Source organism: Littorina saxatilis, linkage group LG4 (genome assembly GCF_037325665.1).
Source record: "Littorina saxatilis isolate snail1 linkage group LG4, US_GU_Lsax_2.0, whole genome shotgun sequence".
Lineage (NCBI taxonomy): Eukaryota > Metazoa > Mollusca > Gastropoda > Littorinimorpha > Littorinidae > Littorina > Littorina saxatilis.
Window position 1 is genome coordinate 21,864,132 of NC_090248.1, and position 22,500 is coordinate 21,886,631.

Here is a 22,500-nt window from a genome sequence, read left to right on the forward strand (position 1 = left end):
AACAGAAGGAAAGAAAGAAGGAAGGAAAGGAGGAAAGAGCAAGAAACAATGAGAAAGAGATTACACACAAAGAAAAAGAAAAAGAGAGAAAGAAAGAAATTAATATGTAAAGCGCGTTGAGCATATATATGATTATGCGCTATAGCAAATGTCCATTATTATTATTATTATTATTATTATTATTATTATTATTATTTAAGTTATTGAGACATCCCAGTGCACTAAGGGATTTATAGAGCAAATCGAGAAAAGTCATTATTGAACGAAGCGCATAGCGCTGAGTTCAATAATTATTTTCGAGATTTGCTCTATAAATCCCTTAGTGCACTGGGATTGTTTCAATAACGATATTGTCAGTACCGCCATAGAAAAAAGAAGATTCCAAACGCACATTTTGCAATGCGCATTTGAATAGGCATAACTGTGTGGTCAGGTCGTGCACAGTAAAGATCTACTTTTGTGTGGGGTGTCTCAAGTGTGTCGTGCTTTCGTCACACGCATTTTAATTTCTGTTGGTAAATTCCAGTGTAGCGTTAATCTGAACAGTGATGATCTTTCAGAGAGACCTCATTTGAACTCGGAGAAAGGCTCTTCATTATTTGCGATTCGAAACCTCCAGTCGAGCTTCGACGGATTGACTATGCGGAGTGACTCCCCTTGAATTGACTCAAAGCGGGACTCGACGGTTCGCACATTTTCAAAACAAATGTGGCATATTTTTCTCGTGTTCTATCTTCACTCATCGGGGAGTCTGATACTAAATATGAACGGTAAGAATGCTCTGAACCCTACACGTATTATATCCCCATCGTTTTTTCGTTCACATTTGCCCAACATGTTAATTTGCTGAGCGGGGTTAATGTCGTCTGCTAGGCTACCTGCCAACCTGGGCAATGGAACGACTGCAGTCTGCACTGAGTCTGTACGCATAAGGCAGGCTGCTAATAAATCTTATATATGGTAAGAACGTTCTGAACCTTACACGTTTTCGATTACGATTGTTCTTGCTTTGAAATAATAATTCTGAAACCATTCATTTACTGAACTGATGTAGTCGTATTTCTGTGTTGTCTGCTACAGAGTCGATCGAGTCAGTCTTCCAAACTGGTCTTGCTGGTACGTTATCGGAATAACACTTGTGTTTTCTGTTAGCCGCTGGGAATTGTATACTAACTCATCATTTGGTAATGTGGATGATAAGCTACATGCCACTAACACGGCATATGAGAAGAATCTATGCAAGTCGGCAAAAATTAGATGAAACACAGCGGCTTCTATTTTTTTAGATCACTGGCACTGGCACAGGCACATGCAATCTGTCAGAAAAAAAACCACTTCTGCTTTAATTGAGAAGCAGGGAATTTATGGTCATTTGGTATTGTGGAGAATATAAGCTACATGTCATTAATTAATTCTGAGGATGAGAGCACAGTCTTGCTTAGGCAAAGGGCGCAAGAATACGCTCTGTGGAAAAGTTAGCGCACTCCAAGAGTGCGCTAACAGTTTTAGCGCATCGCCATTAGCCAATCAACTGGTTCACATCAGTCATGTGACACCAGTACTTACTGACAATTATTATTATTATTAAGAAGAAAAGAGAGAAAATAGGAAAGAAAAGAAGTGAAAAAAGAAACTACGAAAGAAAACAACACAAACAGACCAACAAACAAACAAAAAAACAAACAAACAAACAAACAAACAAACAAGCAACCAAGTTTGAAAAATACCCAAACCGACCAAAAACAACAACAACAAACAATAAAGGTCATGATGTTTCACCCAAAACGGAAATCCTGTTGACAGTTCCCATCAAGGACCAATAAAACACTGATTATAAAATATTGGCGAAGACTCTTTCAGTTCGCCTATCTAAAGTTATTTTAGATATTATTGGTGAAGATCAGTATGGTTTTCTGAAGGGTCGAACCATTAGTTCAGGGATCCGGCAAATAGACGATTTAGTATCGTATGTAAACGAATATAATAAACCTGGGTTCCTTGTAGCACTGGACTATAAAGCTGCATTTGACACGATTTCCAAAGAGTATATTGTGTATGCATTTAAACGATTTAATTTTGGTGCCGTCTTTGTAAGATGGGTAGAGATTCTATTGTATAAATCGGAAAGTTGTATCAATTTTATGGGCTGGTTATCGGAATGTATTGAATTGAACGCAGGTATCAGACAGGGCTGTTCTTTTTCACCGATGGCCTTCATCCTTGCATTAGAATTGTTGGCCTTGAAAATTCGAAATGATGGTTCAATTAAGGGTCTGCCTCTGCCAAAAGAAACTAATGATAATTATGATATGTTCTTTAAGATATTATTATATGCTGATGATGTGACCCTATTTCTGAACGATATGGATGAGTTAAAAAACGCATTAACCCTTGTTACCTATTTTTCCAAATTCTCTGGTTTGGCAATGAATAGACAAAAAACTGAAATCATGGCCTTGGGCAGTAATAAATATGGTAATGAAAATGAGTGCGGGTTAAGGTGGACTACAAAAGTGAAGATTTTGGGAATTTATTTCAGTAGCTCCTCATCGGTCTCTGAGATTGAAGAAAACTGGACAAGCCGTATTGAAAATATACGACGCAACATTGTAAAATGGTTTAAACGAAATTGTAGTATCATGGGGAAAATATGCATTGTGAAATCTCTTTTGTTATCGCAGATTATTTATCCGTTGCAAGCACTGGTAATACCCGAAAAGGTATTGACTGAGATAAATACTATGTTTTACAGATTTATTTGGAAAAAACGATTTTCAAACACTAAGGCATTTGAGAAAGTTAAAAGAAAAGTGATGTGTCAAGAGTTTCCTGATGGGGGTTTAAAAATGATTGATGTCATTGATATGCAGTCCTCTTGTTTGTTGTCCTGGGCGGCAAATTTATTGAACGAAAAGCAGGAAAGTTGGAAACAAATACCGATACATATGTTCTCGAAGCTTGGTGAAAGGTTGTGTTGCTTCCAATCTAACACCACGGTAAAAAATTTTAAAGGATTGGGATTAATTAAAAATGTATTTTGGAAACAAGTTTTAATTTGTTGGTTGAAAAATAAGGACATGATTCAGAGAGCAGTAGGTGGAGACATGTTATTAAGAGATACGTGTTTATGGAACAGCAAGGATATAATCTATTGCGGCCAAACCCTGTTTTTTAGCGACTGGATTAAAGCAGGCATTTGTCGAGTAAAGGATGTATATGTTGGTAATGAGATTGTGCCCTTTAATATTATGCAGCAGAAGGTTGGATGTAAGCCCACAAGATTCTTTGAATATAGGGTGATTTGTACAGCAGTTAAAGCAGCAACACTACGCTCTGCAAATGGAAATGTATGTGGATTCAACGATTTAAAGAACCTGAGTAAGCCTTGTCAATTTCGCAAATTAATTATAAAGGAAAAATATGTGGAGCCGGTTGTAGTTAAATTTTGGGAACATAAATTTGATTTCAGGCCGGGAAAAGAGCAATGGTTAATGGTAAACAAAGTAACCACTGAAACAAGATTGCGAATGCTGCATTGGAAAATATTGCACAATATTTACCCCACAAATATTTTATTGTATAAAATAGGCATTTCCGTGAGTAATTGCTGTACTCACTGTGAGAACGAAATTGATTATATTGAACATTTTTTTTACTTTTGCCCGAAAATTATGTCCATTTGGAAATGCGTTGAGGATAAAGTGAATTGTAAATATAATATGATTATTAAAATTACCGTAAAGGAAGTTTTTTTGGGCGTATTTGAAAATTCACAAAGTTCCAAGGCACTAATAAGTTATGTGAATTATTTGATTGTGATAGCCAAAATGTGTGTTGGTATTTATAGATATGGCTCCCCTCTGGATATTGTATGCATTTTTGAGAAGGAATTGTTATATAGAAAAGTTGCTTAAAATACATTTAGATATAGTAATGTTAATGTTATAGTAAAAACATTACTTAAAAAAAAAATTTAAAAAAAATCAATGAAGAAGGATGCTCCCCACCAACAACAAAAAAAGAAAAAAGAAAGAAACCAAAAAAAAAAAGGGTTGAAGCAGCCTGCATGCAACTGAGATTTAAAAAAAAAAAAAAAAAAAAAAAAAGAAAAAAAAAAAAAAAAAAAAAAAATAAATAATGCAAATTAACCACCTTACTTCCGCCAACATCCACTCTGATATTAGGCACAAAAAAAAAAGGTCTGTTTACGGTAACCCGACCGACCCTATTTTTTTCGCGCGACCCTAGACTTTTTTTGGGCATTTGGGGAAAAAAAAAAAAAAAAAAAAATCTTGGTTTTTTTTGCAAAATAACGTAAAAATATGGTTTTTTGGAAAAAAAAATAAAAAATAAAAATTCCGACCTACCGACCCTATATTTTTGGCCTATGTTACCGTAAACAGACCTTTTTTTTTTTGGCCTTAGCACTACAAGATACACACAACGCAAAAAAGGTTGTTGTTCTCTAAGAATATTCCCATAAAAGACACAACACCTAAAAATAGTCCACGCATTGTCTAAGACCGTAAACAAAGCAATAGTGCGTCTCTATGGTTTCAGCTGCCAACTATACGCTGATGTTTGCAATCTTGAACAACGAAAGCTGATCGACTGCTATGCCCGGAATGACATATTTTTGAAGTCTTGCTAGATTTAGGAATTAGCTGGTTCCAAAAAATAAGGATCGGGCGTCTATAAGTATCTGACCTGCTTCCACATTTTCTCTATACTCCCCCTCCGCACCCCCGCCCCCCCCCCCCCCCTTCGCACACAACCACTCTAGATTTTTCTTCTTGTTCCTGCTTCCAATCACGGGTAAGAGTAATAGTAAATTTTAATAGACATACACACACACACACACAGGCACACAGACAGACATACACACACACACACACACGCACACACACACACACACACACACACACACACACACACACACGCGCGCACACAGACAGACATATATTCATACAGGCACGCACACACACACACGCACGCACGCACGCACGCACGCACACACACACACACACACACACACACACACACACACACCCGCGCGACACCAGCCAGGGTTATAAGCCAAGCTATCAACCACCTAAGCCAACCTAATAACCAACCAAGCAGCCAACCAGACAGAATAAGCACCAACGCGGCACAAGACGTTCTGCATGGAAGTCATGTAACCCGACACACACCCAGCATACACAAAAGAAGCCCAACAACTGCGACTTATTTTACCTGCGTGAGAACTGACCAGGTTTTGACCCAAAAAGACCCAGACATTCGAAAAATGGAGACAGTGCGGGGTGGGGGGCGTTTACAGTTGTAAAAGGAAAGATAGGCAAGATGGAGGAGGGGAGCGTTGGAAGGGGGGGGGGGGGGCAGACGTGTGGGCGTCTGTTCAGCTGTCTGTTCACGTCGAAAGCTATATGCTCGGTGTCAATCATTTATGTTGGACAAAAGTGCATGTGACCTCTACGGTCGAAGTTGACCTGTCGCTGGAAATCTTCCAACTTGACCTGTCTTGGGCAGGGTTTTTTCTGGACTTTTTTTTTAGGTTGGTCATTTATTAATTCTTTTTATTACATTTAGTCAAGTTTTGACTAAATGTTTTAACGTAGAGGGGGAATCGAGACGAGGGTCGTGGTGTATGTGTGTGTGTGTATGTGTGTGTGTGTGTGTGTGTGTGTATCTGTCTGTCTGTGCGTGTGTGTGTGTAGAACATATAGAAGTGATATGTTTGGATTAAAAACACGCTCAGAAAGTTAAAAAGAATAGAGATAAAGAAAAGCGTGCTATCCTTCTCAGCGCAACTACTACCCCGCTCTTCTCGTCAATTTCACTGCCTTTGCATCGAGCGGTGGACTGACGATGCTACGAGTATACGCTCTTGCTGTAAAAATGCAGTGAGTTCAGTTTCATTCTGTTAGTTCGACAGCTTGACTAAATGTTGTAATTTCGCCTTACGCGACTTGTTTTTATTGTTTTATTTATTTATTTATTTTTGGTCACTCGATTTCCCATTGGACTTTGAAAACTTTCCATGCAGTTTGACTTGTCTTCAGTGCTTTTGATCGTGTGCTGATTACTTCCTTTTTACATTTAGTCAAGTTTTGACTAAATATTTTAACATAGAGGGGGAATCGAGACGAGGGTCGTGGTGTATGTGTGTGTGTGTGTGTGTGTGTGTGTGTGTGTGTGTGTGTGTGTGTGTGTGTGTGTGTGTGTGTAGAGCGATTCAGAGTAAACTACTGGACCGATCTTTATGAAATTTTACATGAGAGATCCTGGGTATGATATCCCCAGACTTTTTTTCATTTTTTGGATAAATGTCTTTGATGACGTCATATCCGGCTTTTTGTAAAAGTTGAGGCGGCACTGTCACACCCTCATTTTTCAATTAAATTGATTGACATTTTTGTAAAGCAATCTTCGACAAAGGCCAGACTTTGGTATTGCATTTCAGCTTGGTGGCTTAAAAATTAATGAATGACTTTGGTCATTAACAATCTGAAAATTGTAATTGAATTTATTTTTACGTTCATCTTATTCTTCATCATTTTCTGATTCCAAGAACATATAAATATGTTCTATTCGGATTAAAAACAAGCTCTGAAAATTAAAAATATAAAAATTATGATCAAAATTAAATTTCCGCAATCGATTTAAAAACAATTTCATCTGATTCCTTGTCGGTTCCTGATGCCAAAAACATATAGATACAATATGTTTGGATTAAAAAAACGCTCAGAAAGTTAAAACGAAGAGAGGCACAGAAAAGCGTGCTATGCAGCACAGCGAAACCACTACCGCGCTAAACAGGCTCGTCAGTTTCACTGCGTTTTGCACGAGCGGCGGACTACGGTCATTGTGAAAAATGGAGTGCGTTCAGTTTCACTCTGTGCGTTCCACAGCTTGACTAAATGTAGTAGTTTCGCCTTACGCGACTTGTTATTTCATATTATTGACATTTTCCGGCTGAATAGACGGGCGAAATAGCCTATACGTTGCACTATTTATATTCTTTTAATAACAGATATGATTTGTTTATTCTTGCTGACAGCTTGTTAAGACTTTTTTTTTCAAGCGGTGATTTTAATTTTGTTTACAATCAAGCAACCAACAAAAGTGAAGACAACGGAAAAGTTACCGCACTTTCTTTTACCGTAGTATCCGCAGTTGGAATTGCGGTCGTGAACACTCGGCTGTCAAGGCGGAAACTGACCTCCGTGAGAACATATGACCCTTCCAAGTTTTACAGGCAAAACAAGAAACAGAAGCTCTGTTTTTGTCAGAGTGATATTTTTGTCTCCGTCCCTCTGTTTTTGTCACTGTCCCTGTCGGTATCTCTCTCTCTCTCTCTCTCTCTCTCTCTCTCTCTCTCTCTCTCTCTCTCTCTCTCTCTCTCTCTCTCTCTCTCTCTCTCTCTCTCTCTCTCTCTCTCTCTCTCTCTCTCTCTCTCTCTCTCTCTCTCTCTCTCTCTCTCTCTCTCTCTCTGTGTCAGTCGGTCACGCAGACATAAGCACTGACACACACTGACACACACTGACACACACGCACGCACGCACACACGCACGCACGCACGCACACACACACACACACATAGACACACACACACACACACACACACACACACACACACACACACACACACACCTCTTCAATCTTCATGTCATATCCTCCCCTTTCGACACAATGCATTTGTAACATTTTCTATTTCTAGGACGCGTATCTACATTTTTAGTTAACACGTCTGTACAATTCTTGACCAGTTTAGTTGTTTTTAATACCATTGCATAATTCAGACTATTGTAGATCTACGCAACTTTTGCAAAGCATTCGGTGTTTCCCAAAATAGCAAGATTGATGTCGTAAGTGTACAGAAGCAGAGAAAATCTCAGTTGCACATGCAAGGCAAGACCATGACACGTGTCCACATGATAGACACGAACAAAAGATTGTTAATTGGATTTGTTTTCTTTTTAACACGTGAAGGCATACACGCACGATAAGGTTCATTTCCCGTAACCCTCCATGATGACAAAATCAACTGTTTTTTAACGCCCTCACGGGGAAACCATTAGGGGCATGTTCCATATAATGATAACTAGAGGAATACCCGGCTTCGCCAAGGTGAATCGCGAGACAGAGACAGACAGCGTGGTGGTTCACCACAATCACCTTTGAAGGCGAAGTCCTCTCAAACGGGATTGAGAATTTTAGAGCTTAATTCTAAGCCCTATATTATCTGCTATGGCTTCTCAAATGCCAGAACATACAGACAGACAAAAGCCGCCAGACCCCATCACAAACAGAACTCTACAATCCACAGGTGTTGCCTCCACACACACACACACACACACACACACACACACACACACACACACACACACACACACACACACACACACACACACAGAAGCCGTATATATCTATCTATATATATAAATATATAGAGATAGATGACAGTGGATTTTTCGATAGATAGATTCGACCTTTGCACTTTTACAGTAAGGACAACTTACGGGTACATGCAAGGAAAGCCCACAACTTCTAAGGCGAACAACTCTGCAGAGTCTGCTGTGAAGGGCGACGGTAGTCTCCCTGTCACACTCGACCCCCTTTGAATGAACTTAGGTCCCTCCCAGGTGGAATGGGAACAGCACGAAAATGATTCAGTGGCCTGAACATTTCATGTCGAGTCCCATCGCTGTCGACGACGCCAAATGTAACCGAGTGCCAAAACACCACAATCACCTTTGAAGGCGAAATCCACTCAAACGGGATTGAGAATATCTGTTATGGCTTCTCGAAGGAAGGCCTGAACATACAGACACACCAATGGCCGCTAGACCACATCACAAACAGAACTCTACAATCCACAGGTGTTGCCCACACGCACACACAAACACACACACACACACACAGAGAAGCCGTATATATATATATATATGTATATCTATATCTATAAATATATAGAGATAGATGACAGTGTATTTTTCGCGTGGCTATAAATTGATTCGACCTTTTCACTTTTACAGTAAGGACAACTTACGGGTGCAATCGCGACATTCTAAAAATAGTAACGTAGTAACGGGAATATGGATTGACGCCACACGAAGGAAGGGAGATAAACGCTGAAAACACTGGAGAAGATAAGGAAGAGTTACTGGGAATGGATCCAGAGAAAAACAGAGAAAAACCAAAATCGGTTCAGCGCTGCGCGCTGAGAGCACGTGTTGAAATATTTCATCGATGAGGTTGTGTCCGGGGTGTAGCTGAATACGGTCTCCAAATTTGAAAAGATCCACCGAGAACTTTGGCCGTGCATCGCGGACACACACACACACACACACACACACACACACACACACACACACACACACACACAGACAGACACAAGTCGTATGTATATATAGATACAACAATGGTACTAAACGACCAAAGTCATGCAAGGTGAATCAAAACACAAAACGCAACAAAGACGAGCGAGTAATTATAAGCTTTACAGAGAACAGAGAGAGAGGGATTAAGAGAGAGACACAGAGAGAGAGAGAGAGAGAGAGAGAGAGAGAGAGAGAGAGAGAGAGAGAGAGAGAGAGAGAGAGAGAGAGAGAGAGAGAGAGAGAGAGAGAGAGAGAGAGAGAGAGAGACAGAAAGACAGAGAGAAAGAGAGAACTTTGAACTTTGAACTTTATTTATTTATCGAGGGTAACAGAATAAGCAAAATATACATGCTTTTTTTCGTCCGGCCCTCGCCCATTGAGGGTAACTCGATTAATAACAAGAAGAAATAGAAATTAAGTTAATTACAATACAATTTATATAATTAACATGTCAAACAGTTAAAAAGACATTCAAAATGCATTATGAATATCAAGCAATGATGTATTATTATCACATAATTATTTACTTGTTTCCAAGAGAAACAGCATATACATTTCTTTGAAGGAAGTTTCACTGAATTGCATTTTAATTAAATCAGGAATGGAGTTCCACAATAAGGCGCCAGAATAAGAAAGACTTGATTTGTAAAGGTCAATTCTAGGGGTTGGGGTAATTAATTTGTTTAGTTTTATTGAATTATTCAGTTTGAAATCTGAGGCAATGAATGTAGGTGCATTCCCTGACATAATTCTATGCATCATTACACCTTTGTTTGAGACAGAGAGAGACAGAGAGAAATAGAGAGACAGAGAGAGACAGAGACAGAGAGAGACACAGAGAGACAGAGATAGCGAGAGACATAGAGAGACACAGAGAGAGAGAGACAGACAGACAGACAGGTAGACAGACAGACAGGCAGAGACAGAGACAGAGCGACAAAGAGACATAAGCTAACCTGTCAGGCGTTCAGAATATTCGGCACACAACTTTGTCTGCCTGTTTCTGTCTCCGTTTCTGTCTCTTACAGAACCCCCCCCCCCCTCCGCCCCCTCTCCCCCTCCTTTCCTTCCCCCCACCATCTAACCATTGCAACTACTCAACCTCCACCCCTATTCCCGCTCCGCACGCACGAGACGCACGCACACAAATCATAGAACTCTTTCGCGTCCACTTCTCAGACACCAAAAGAACGAGCACAAATTACCCGTCAGTTATATGTTCTATATTACAACAATATTTGCTGTTTTCCACTAACAATAATGTATTGCTAGTTATTCAATTTTAGTTACACAAAGTCTACCGCACAACAACAGAAAGATAATGTTATAACAGTTAGTAAGGTATTGCAGAAAAAAACCCGATTACGCGTTCTACATCAGGTTTGATGAAATCACTATGCGTATTACACAACACAAGAGACTTACGATACATTTATAGTACCCAATATTGACGGACTGTGTGATGATATCTTCTGCTATGGTCTGTTGAGACAGTAATGATATTTTGATATCACTGTCGAAACAGACCAATTGCAGAAGATATCATCACACAATCAGTCAATGTTAGATATACTGCTAATTCTCTGGGCATGTTGTATTTACTGTAAAGAAATTACAAAAGTATTTGTCTCAGTTTTGGCTGTTCCATAACCCTCCCTCTGATTATTATTTCTTTTTGTTCACTCTTTTCTTGTACTATTCAGTATTTTCAAATGTCTTTTCTTTCAAAAAGTCTTTAGTCACTTGCTCAACTAAATTTTGGGATCATTACATTTTCATATATATTTGTTTGTTTTTAAATGTAGGTGTTTTTGGTTTTGAAAAGGGGAAGCAATAAAGAGGTCGTCGATATCAAAACTGATATCGACGGAAAGGTCGTCGATATCACTTTTGCACTGAGCTCAGTTTTGCCCAATTGACCAATGGAAATCCACGTAACATATGAAATAGCAATATCTCTGTTTAATTGGAAATGTGAGCTCGCAGTGTTTGTTTACCAGGTCATTCAAGCGTGCTATTTACCAATACCATGTGAATTCATGTTGTGTTTTTCGCGGAATGAGACTATAGTAGATGTAGGCGAAGCAGTGCAATGCAAGATATAGATATAGAGAAAGCAATACTTGACTATGCGGACAGACAATGAGACATACTGTGCAGACAGACAGAGAGACAGACAGTCAGACAAACAGGCAGACAGACAGACAGATAGACAGACAGATAGACAGACAGACAGACAGACAGACAGGCAGACAGACAAACAGGCAGACAGACAGACAGACATATGGACAGACAGATAGACAGACAGACATACAGACAGACAGGCAGACACACTGACATACACACAAACGCAAACACACACATACACACACACACACACACATACATACACACACACACACACACATATATACACATACACACACACGCACACACATACACACACATACACATACAGACACACATACCGACACACTGACACATTGACACACATACACATACACATATACACTGACATACACATACACATATATATACACACACACACACATACACACACACACACTCACACACACATACACACACACATTAACACACACACACACACACACACAGCTTTATCTTTGGAGAAAGAGGGGAGGGGGGCGAGGGGCTCATACTAAGACAGAGACAGACATTAAGCGAGGGGAGAGATAGAAGCAGAGACATAGATTGATAGACACAGAGAATACTTTTTTTCTCAGCCAGAACTTAAAGACAACACATAATCAGGTACCCCAAGTTTTCAGTACATGCGTCTCTATTCTGGGTACACGTGTCCTTGTGTTTACCACAAAGTCTATTTGGGGAAATCGACACCCAAACACGTAAACACGCGGGCATTACCCATGCTTCTTTCTCTGTATCTGCGACTTGGCTTCCTGTTCAGTGACTGATGTTGACTGACCTTGAACTTGTCTGTTGGTTTAATGTTCTCATAACTTGACATTAATTCCAAACGGTTGACCTCTTCGAAAGTAGCAAAAAAAACAAAAAAACAAAAAAAATCTCTCTCTCTCTCTCTCTCTCTCTCTCTCTCTCTCTCTCTCTCTCTCTCTCTCTCTCTCTCTCTGTATGTCCGTCTGTTTGTCTGTCTCTGTCTACCTCTGTCTGTTTTTCTCGTCTGTCTGTCTGTTTGAATGTTATTTTTGTTCGTATCTCGGTGTTTTGGGTCATTTGCTCTCGTTGAGCACGATGAAAAATGTACGAACGCACTTTACATGTTGTTGTCAGTCAGTCCTTCTTCTTCTTCTTCGTCGTTCGCTGTCGTGACAAAAGCAACTTGTTCTGGGAATTCTCTAGTCAACAAGACATCACATGCAGGAGCAATACCTGCGTTCTTGGCAGCGAGCCAACAGGCGTAATATTACTGCCCTGTCTCCCTGTACTCGACGCAGCGTGGGCTGGTTCTAAAAATAGCCGACGTAAACAAAGAGCACGTGGCCAGGCTGGCATGACTTGGCACAGTTTATGTGTGGCCTGGCGCCAGTCACAGCTAAAGGGAAATAACTGCTGTTAATTTGAGTATTATGCGTACTTTTTCGTAAATTGTGTTGATCAATGTACTTTGTCGCTTTTTCTTTTTTTTACTGAATCGGTTAGTCATGGTAATGTGGAGGTGCGCCATGGTGGTGATTCATTTGTTGTTCTGATTTAATGACAAAAACCGATGAAAACAATCATGTGAACGGGCCAAAAAGCAAATGCTCTGTCGAAAGCGCAGAAAATCTCAGTCGAGATGCGAAAAGTGTTTCCAAACTAATTGTGTATTGCATTGATGTTGTAGTTGTTGATGATGACACCTGGTTCTGTCTAATCTGTGTCTGTCTGTCTGTCTGTCTGAGTCGGTCTTTCCGTCTGTCTGTCTGTCTCTAGCTCTCTCCCTCTCTCTTTCTCTCTCTCTCTTTCTCTCTCTCTCTCACATACTCTTTCTCTCTCTCTCTCTCTCTCTCTCTCTCTCTCTCTCTCTCTCTCTCTCTCTCTCTCTCTCTCTCTCTCTCAGTGCCTTATCCCCCTTCGTGTGTACACACAAGCATATTAATACCAAGTGCGCACGGAAAAGATCCTGTAATCCATGTCAGAGTTCGGTGGGTTATAGAAACACGGAAATACCAAGCATGCATCCCCCCAAATGGTGTATGGCTGCCTAAAAGGCGGGGTCAAAACAGTCGTGCACAACTGACAACATTAGTGCTCGTGGGAGTTTCAGCCCATGAACGAAGAACAAGAAGAAGAAGAAGAACAAGAAGAAGAATAACAAGAACAAGCAGGTGAGCCAAACTGTTTAAAAAAAACAGCCGGTCCTTTGAAGTGTTTATAACCTTTGCTGGCAGCAACATTGTAACTGTATATAATGATCTGTGTGTAACATCGGTAATTTATCAACGTTATTTGCAATCATCAGTGACAATAACAAAGATAAATGTTTTCTGTATTGTTTGCACATCATTTCGGAAATATGGCAGGAGCAAAATATTATTCCAAATGAGTGACAATCCCAGTCTCAACAATCATTCACTACGTCTCGTATGCCATCACCAGCACCTGCTGAATACCCAATGCATTATTAACGACTAACCCGTTACAGGACAACCCCCGCGGGTTAGCGGGGGGAAGAATTTACCCGATGCTCCCCAGCATGTCGTAAGAGGCGACTAACGGATTCTGTTTCTCCTTTTACCCTTGTTAAGTGTTTCTTGTATAGAATATAGTCCATTTTTGTGAAGATTTTAGTCAAGCAGTATGTAAGAAATATTAAGTCCTTTGTACTGGAAACTTGCATTCTCCTAGTAAGGTCATATATTGTATGTACTACGTTGCAAGCCCCTGGAGCAAATTTTTGATTAGTGCTTTTGTGAACAAGAAACAATTGACAAGTGGCTCTATCCCATCTCATCCCTTTCCCCGTCGCGTTATGACCTTCGTGGTTGAAAACGACGTAAAACACCAAATAAAGAAAGAAAGAAAGTTACAGGACAATGCCATCCATCTTCAGCAGCTAAAAAAAAGAGATTTATCGAAATGATAGGCAGCGCAGGGTTGTTAATCCTCTAATAATACATATGATACCTCGTGGGTGGTTGTGGGGAGGGGAGGGGCGGGGAGGAGAGGGGCGGGGGGATGGGGATGGGGAGCCAAATTGTGGTGGGGAGGGGGGTGAAGGAGGGGAATCCTGTCATGGGCTGTCACATCAACTGTGAGGCGTGTGGTGGTGGTGGTGGTGGTGGTGGTGGTGATGAATGTAGTACGAAAGGGTGGCGAAAGGAGGTATAGGTGTGGGGATAGTTTTCTCATACATAAAGCCGATTTTTTTTCTTCCATTTTTCTTTCTTCCTTCTCTCTGTCTCTCTGTCTCTCTGTCTTTAAATTAAAAATCCTGATTTCCAATCGATCAAGCAACATCGTACGATAGGATCCGCTTGGCACAAACTAGTGAAAAGTATTGGCAGTGTTGGTGACTGGGAACTGAAAGTCGCGAAAAATGTTATTGGCATCAGTACTTATCCCAACGTAGAAGACTACAAAATGGTATTGGCATCAATGTCAATCACAAACCCAGTCATACAAGCAATAGTATTGGCAGCGATGTAAATCATTCACTGAAAGGCACACATACATATTGGCAGCAATATTAATCTCAAAGTGAAGCGCCAAAACAGTTAATACACTGAAAATGAAAAACATCTTATGGTACTAGCAGGATTATCAATTACGAAGTCTGGAACTAGTCGTCAATAACTTGTCTCACGTCCCTATGTAACGTTGTTTTTTTGTTGTTGTTTTATACTCGTGTCGGTAACAATAGCCACTTCTTGATGTAGCAAATAAAAACAGGACAAATACTACACATTCTTCAACACAATGTAGGAAAGAAATAATGTTGACATACTATCTATATATATATACAACTTGTGTCTGACTGTCTGTCTGTCTGTGTGTGTGTGTGTGTGTGTGTGTGTGTGTGTGTGTGTGTTCGCTATGCCAAGCCAAAGTTCTCGATGGATCTGCTTCAAATTTGGTGGCCATATTCAGGTAGACCCCGGACACAACCTGGTCGATGAGAATTTTCAACACGTGCTTTCAGCGCGCAGCGCTGAACCGATTTTGGTTTTTCTGTTCATCTTCCCAGATCCATTCCCACTAACTCTTCCTTATCTTCTCCAGTGTTTTGCGTTTATCTCCCTTCCTTCGTGTGGCGTCAATCCATATTCCCGTTACTACGTTACTATTTTTAGAATGTCACTGCACTGTCCAGAACGCTTTCCTTGCACCCGTAAGTTGTCCTCACTGTAAAAGTGCAAAGGTCGAATCAATTTATAGCCACGCAAAAAATACACTGTCATCTATCTCTATATATTTATAGATATAGATACTATATATATACGGCTTCTGTGTGTGTGTGTGTGTGTGTGTGTGTGTGTGTAAGTGTGTGTGTGTGTGTGTGTGTGTGTGTGTGTGTGTGTGTGTGTGTGTGTGTGTGTGTGTGGAGGCAACACCTGTGGATTGTAGAGTTCTGTTTGTGATGGGGTCTAGCGGCTTTTGTCTGTCTGTATGTTCTGGCTTTTGAGCAGCCATAACAGTTAATATAGGGCTTAGAAATAAGCTCTAAAATTCTCAATCCCGTTTGAGAGGACTTCGCCTTCAAAGGTGATTGTGGTGTTTCGGCACTCGGTTACATTTGACGTCGTCGACAGGGATGGGACTCGACATGATATGTTCAGGAATGGCATTATGGCCACTGAATCATTTTCGTGCTGTTCCCATTCCACCAACCTAAGCTTGGCGGGTCCATGGTTCGGAACTTTGGGGACAAAGTTCATTCAAAGGGGGTCGAGTGTGACAGGGAGACTACCGTCGCCCTTCACAACAGACTCTGCAGAGTTGTTCGCCTTAGAAGTTGTGGGCTTTCCTTGCATGTACCCGTAAGTTGTCCTCACTGTAAAAGTGCAAAGGTCGAATCTATTTATCGAAAAATCCACTGTCATCTATCTCTATATATTTATATATATAGATAGATATATACGGCTTCTGTGTGTGTGTGTGTGTGTGTGTGTGTGTGTGTGTCAGTGTGTGTGTGGGTGTGTGTGTGTGTGTGTGTGTGTGTGTGTGTGTGGAGACAACACACGTGGATTGTAGAGTTCTGTTTGTGATGGGGTCTGGCGGCTTTTGTCTGTCTGTATGTTCTTGCCTTGCTTAGAGTGGGCACAAACTGGTGGATGAAAATGTTCACACGTGCTCTAAGACGGCGAACCGCCACGCTGTCTGTCTCTGTCTCGCGATTCACCCGGCGAAGCCGGGTATTCCTCTAGTATATATATATATATATATAATTATATGTATATATAGCATGACTTACCTTCTTTGTCTCTGTTAATCTAGGGAGAAAATATCCAGCGATATTTCTCCGTAGGCCTAAAGTTCGGCCATGACCTAGGCAAAATAACTTGCGCAGCCGCAGAAACAAGAAAATGGAAATCTTTTATGAAATCATACACACATACATGCAATACACATTTCCTCACAATGTTTCTAGTCGCTTAGCAAAGCCGACGATCCGTAACACAAGAACTTTCGAGACGAAACAATCCAGCCAAACGATTGTTTCTTCTGCTCGACTGATTTGGTGCACGTCTTTGATCTCAGGCGCTTACACGCCCCGATGGTGCTACAACAAACCCCAGAAATGTCAAGAGCCCAGCGCCAAAAGTAATTTCGCAAAGGAGGTCTGGAATGGTTCTGCAAGCCTTTGTTTCAAGTTGCACTGACACTTAGAAGGGGTCAAGTTCTCTTGTGTCCGTAAGCACTTTAAACCCCTTTTGTTTACCACTGCTAAAAGGCTGCACTGTTAACGTTTGTTTATAAAGCTAAACTCCTCGTTTAAATCTACAAACAATAAGAGAAAATCTTTTCTCAATCGGGGGGTGGGGGGGATTCTTAAAAAGGAAATAAAGTTGTACAGACATCTTGTACACTGGGGGGGGAGGGGGGGATGTGAAAAAGGCAAGGTCTGGGCGGTATATCTTGAATCAGGAGGGGGGGGGGGCTAAAAGAGAAGCTCCACTGTACAAATTACATAGACGTCCCCGTTTCCGAAAGTGTTTAGCGCCGTAGCTTGGCTGCAGCGGCGTTTTCACTGAGGGGAGGGCTAATCGGAATTCCTGGCCAATCTTGCTTCCCCCGGGTCTCAGACGGGATTAGGTTAATCCATCAGACACAAGCCAGTCGGTCCGCGCGTTCGACCGTCGCACGTGAATTAATTGTGCACGCTGCGTTTAGCTGCCAAGAATGCGTTCGTCGAAGGTGCAGGGGGGGGGGGGGGGAGTTGGGGAGGGGGGGCGATGGGGGAGGGGGTGGGGGTGTCTGCAGCGTTGGTGTCATATGAAAGTTGGTCAAGTTGTGTTTTGGTTCGTAGCGACTGATCGGACCTCTTGTTGATATGTCCTTGCCCTTGGATCGAGCTAGCTTTACGGTAGCCATGGGCCTGTGAACCAGTTAGTCCCAAGGAATTACAACCCCCGAGGCTATTGACTGGCTGAAGGTAAGATTAAGGAGAGCATTATGTCGCTTTCGTTTCAGTCCTTAAGCAAGACTAGCTGTGTGTGTCAAGTTCATTTTAGTACGTGTTCGACCATGCGAAGACGTTTTGAAGAGGATTTTGCCACATCCTACTTCGTCTGAGTTCGATCTGCTACGGCCAGGTCAAAGTCTCGAGGGATGACGCCGCGCAGCTGGACGTCCGACGCAAGGTCTGACAGCCCCCTGATTCTTCGCCTCGAAGCAAGGACTGCTGTCGCATCTTGACATACAGGTGACAGTGATACGAAAACAGTAAAGGAGGGTTTGAAGCAGCCTGCATGCAACTGAGGTCAACAACAAAAACAAAACAAAAGTGAAAGTGTGTGTACATTCATGTATAGACTCCCTCACCGCCTCATTCCTACAAACTGATCCCCCTCTTTCTCTCTCCATCACCTTCCGGCTTTCCACTCGCCATCCTGGTTTTCTTTTGCCTCTTGCATGTTCTCTTGAGTGTGTCCTCTGCCTACAAAATGTCATGACACATTGATAGTGCGTAGTGAACACAAACAGGCTAGCCAAACAACAAAGTTGCATAGTGTGAGAGCAACAACGACTGAGCAAAATCAGAAAGCCTCTCAAAGGCTGCCATACTCGTAGCGTTCATTAATTAATTCATATTGTTTACATGTGCCAATAATGTTATAAAACTGTACCTAAGGGGATATAATAACAATTGGCTGTAGCTTTCAAAAACAGAAACAAATATTTCAGTATTGCAAAGTGGTGTTGATAGAATCAGAATCAGAATCAGAATCAGAATCAGAATCAGAATCAGAATTTATTGTCATTAAAGCACAGAGCCTATTGACACATACAAGATACATAAGTGCAGGAAAAAAACAGCAATATAACATAACATACATGAAATACAAAACCAAGTGGAACAGGGTGAACAAAGAGGACCTGAAGATGAGCATAAGTTATTGAAGACAGTTGGAAGACGCATTGCATCTGCGTAGTTGAAAATAATAATAATAATAATAATAATAAATGAGCATTTATATAGCGCAACATCATAACTTTACAATTATGCTCTTTGCGCTTGACACATTTAAAATTCAAACACAGTTATACAAGCATTTACATCTACATTCATAGTCAGCAACGCTTGATTAAAAGCATACACCATCAAACATACATTACAACAGATTCTTCCACTAAATCTATCTATCTATACATATAATAAAAGAGAGTGTCTGTCTGTCTGTGGTCGCCATACCTCTGAGATGGCAAGAGGCAGGAACAAGATAGTGTGCACGTACACTCCCTAGGTGCCGCAGATGTGCACCTGGGTTTTAGTTTCTTGATTCATTGTTTCCTTTCTCAGATTATGGACCTCCCATTTATTGAATACAGCCTATATGGTGCAAGACCAGTTCAGTGCCTACTGTTCACCTGTAGCAAGCACATCATGCCAGTGATATTAGAGACTTGCTATTGCTCCTATGAGGGGAAGAAATGAAGAAAGAAAAATTAACTGGAGAGTTCCGGAAATTTCTAGAAGGTAAGGGAGATAACTCTTTTTTTGTATCCAAACAAAGGAGGTAAAGCTAATGATAATGGGATAGCGAGCGTCTTAAATTGCTACAGGGCTCCGCTTACTCCCGGGCGAAGCCGGGCTTAACTGCTAGTGATGCATTAATTGACGTCAAACCAAACACTGTAGTTTCTTTGGTCAAACACCAACAGATAAAGTTGGATGAAACTTAGTCTCAATCAAAAGGTACTTTACAAAACAGGGAAGGAAGTCGCGTCATCAATAATTAATTTCCAATCAAATGGCCCCTTGCAGACAGCGTTCGTTCGTGTCACAGGCGACTTCCGGCTAGTAAGTAATAAAAACATGAATAAAATAGGTAGTAAAAACAAGGAAATACCAGCTGAATACCCTTAATCAAACAGAACATGTTATTAATACTGAAAAACAGCCCTAAATCGTACACATATTTTGCCAATTGCCAAATGATAGTGTCGAATGTAAACAGAACAGTCTCAAACGCCATCTTTGGTTTACGAAACGTCACGAAGTGACGTCAACGGTCTAAAAATAGCCCAAGTCCTGGAGAACTGTTGCTAAACAATGCAATACAGAATTAATTATTTCTCGTAATTGGTAAGGACTTCAAACCTAAAACTTTGCAGAAAGCTTAATTTATACATCCCCGCAACGATGGGAAAAGCCCTGGAAGTAATTAAACTAATTAAATAGGACTATGTCAGCCTTTAATAATTCCCCTCAAATGTTGCTATTCCCGTGTAATGCTTTACAACGCTGCCTCTCTGTGAACATTAAATTATAAAGCGACTTCCATGAAGAAGTTCGTGAAATATAATTCTTCTCTTGACGTTCACTTGGTATGCCTTAAAAACAACAACAACAAAAACAACAACAACAAACAACAACAACAAAAACAACAACAACAACAACAACAACAACTAAAAACAAACTAAAGAAGAACAACTGTGGCAGATCAGAAGATGAATTAGTGACAAAATTACGAAGTCTAGGAAGTGAAAAGTTGGCTGGGCAGAAGTGACTCATGCTGCTAATACATTCTGGCAACAACAAAATAATACCTTGCCTAAATGAACTGTCTTTTGCAACATTATACGGGGTTGACATTGCTTTTGCAGTTTTCAGATTCGTTTAAAAAAACCTATGTATATATTATCCAGAATGGGTTAGTTGGGTGAAGAAAAAAGATACAAGAACTCCTTTTGATTACGGTAGTATTTGTTTGTGAAAGATTTAAACCGACGAAAAAAAAACCCACAAAACAAGTCGCGTAAGGCGAAATAACAACATTTAGTCAAACTGTCGAATTCACAGAATGAAACTGAACGCACTGCTTTTTTCACCAAGACCACATACTCGTAGTTTCGTCAGTCCACCGCTCGTGGCAAAGGCAGTGAAATCGACAAGCCATGCAGAATAGTGCGGTAGTGGTCGCGCTGAACAGGATAACACGCTTTTCTGTATGTCTTTACTTTTTAGCTCACTGAGTTTGTTTTTAATCCAAACATATCATATCTATATGTTTTTGGAATCAGGGACCGACAAGGAATATATGATATTGTTTTTAAATCGATTTCGGAAAATTAATTTTAATCATAATGTTCATATTTTTAATTTTCAGAGCTTGTTTGTAATCCAAATATAACATATGTATATGTTTTTGGAATCAGAAAATGACGAAGAATAAGATGAAATTATTTTTGGATCGTTTAATAAAAAAAAATGTAATTACAAGTTTCCGATTTTTAATGACCAAACTCATTCATTAGTTTTTAAGCCACCAAGCTGAAATGCAATACCAAAGTCCGGCCTTTGTCGAAGATTGCTTTGCCACAATTTCAATCAATTTGATTGAAAAATGAGGGTGTGACAGTGCCGCCTCAACTTTTACAAAAAGCCGGATATGACGTCATCAAAGATATTTATCGCAAAAATGAAAAAAACATCCGGGGATATCATTCCCAGGAACTCTCATGTCAAATTTCATAAAGATCGGTCCAGTAGTTTAGTCTGAATCGCTCTACACACACACACGCACAGACAGACAGACAGACAGACAGACACACACACACACACACACACACACACACACACACACACACACACACACACACACACACACACACACACACACACACACCACGACCCTCGTCTCGATTCCCCCCTCTATGTTAAAACATTTAGTCAAAACTTTCAACTTTTACAAAAAGCCGGATATGACGTCATCAAAGATATTTATCGCAAAAATGAAAAAAACATCCGGGGATATCATTCCCAGGAACTCTCATGTCAAATTTCATAAAGATCGGTCCAGTAGTTTAGTCTGAATCGCTCTACACACACACACGCACAGACAGACAGACAGACAGACAGACAGACAGACAGACAGACAGACACACACACACACACACACACACACACACACACACACACCACGACCCTCGTCTCGATTCCCCCCTCTATGTTAAAACATTTAGTCAAAACTTGACTAAATGTAAAAACGAAGACGAGGCGTATTATTCTTGTTCGAGTCAAAATATCGGGCCCTTGCGCCATGCCGAAAACACGATGGAGTTTATAATGCTAAAGTCTGGCCCAGATATTGGGTTAGAAACTCGCAAACTGGAAGTTTTTGCATCCATGCGGTTGTTTGCAGATGACATTTTCTTGCGAATATCTTTCGCGCATCCACATCGCTGCCCTCTCGCGGCAACAAATTGCATTCGTACTCAACATAACGCGTTTTCACCTGAAAATAAAGCTAACAACAAGGAAGAGCGAAAAACAACATTGTCATGTGTGGTTTGTTTCTCCACTTTGTTTGAACGAAGGTCACGTGTGAAGCGGGTAAAACGTGCACGAGCATGCATGGCTCACAGATGGGGCAAAGAAACGTCCCTGTTATTCTTTCAGAATAAAACAAAACAAAACAAGAGTCGTAAGGTACAGGACCGTTTTAATGTTAACAAAACAAGACATCCA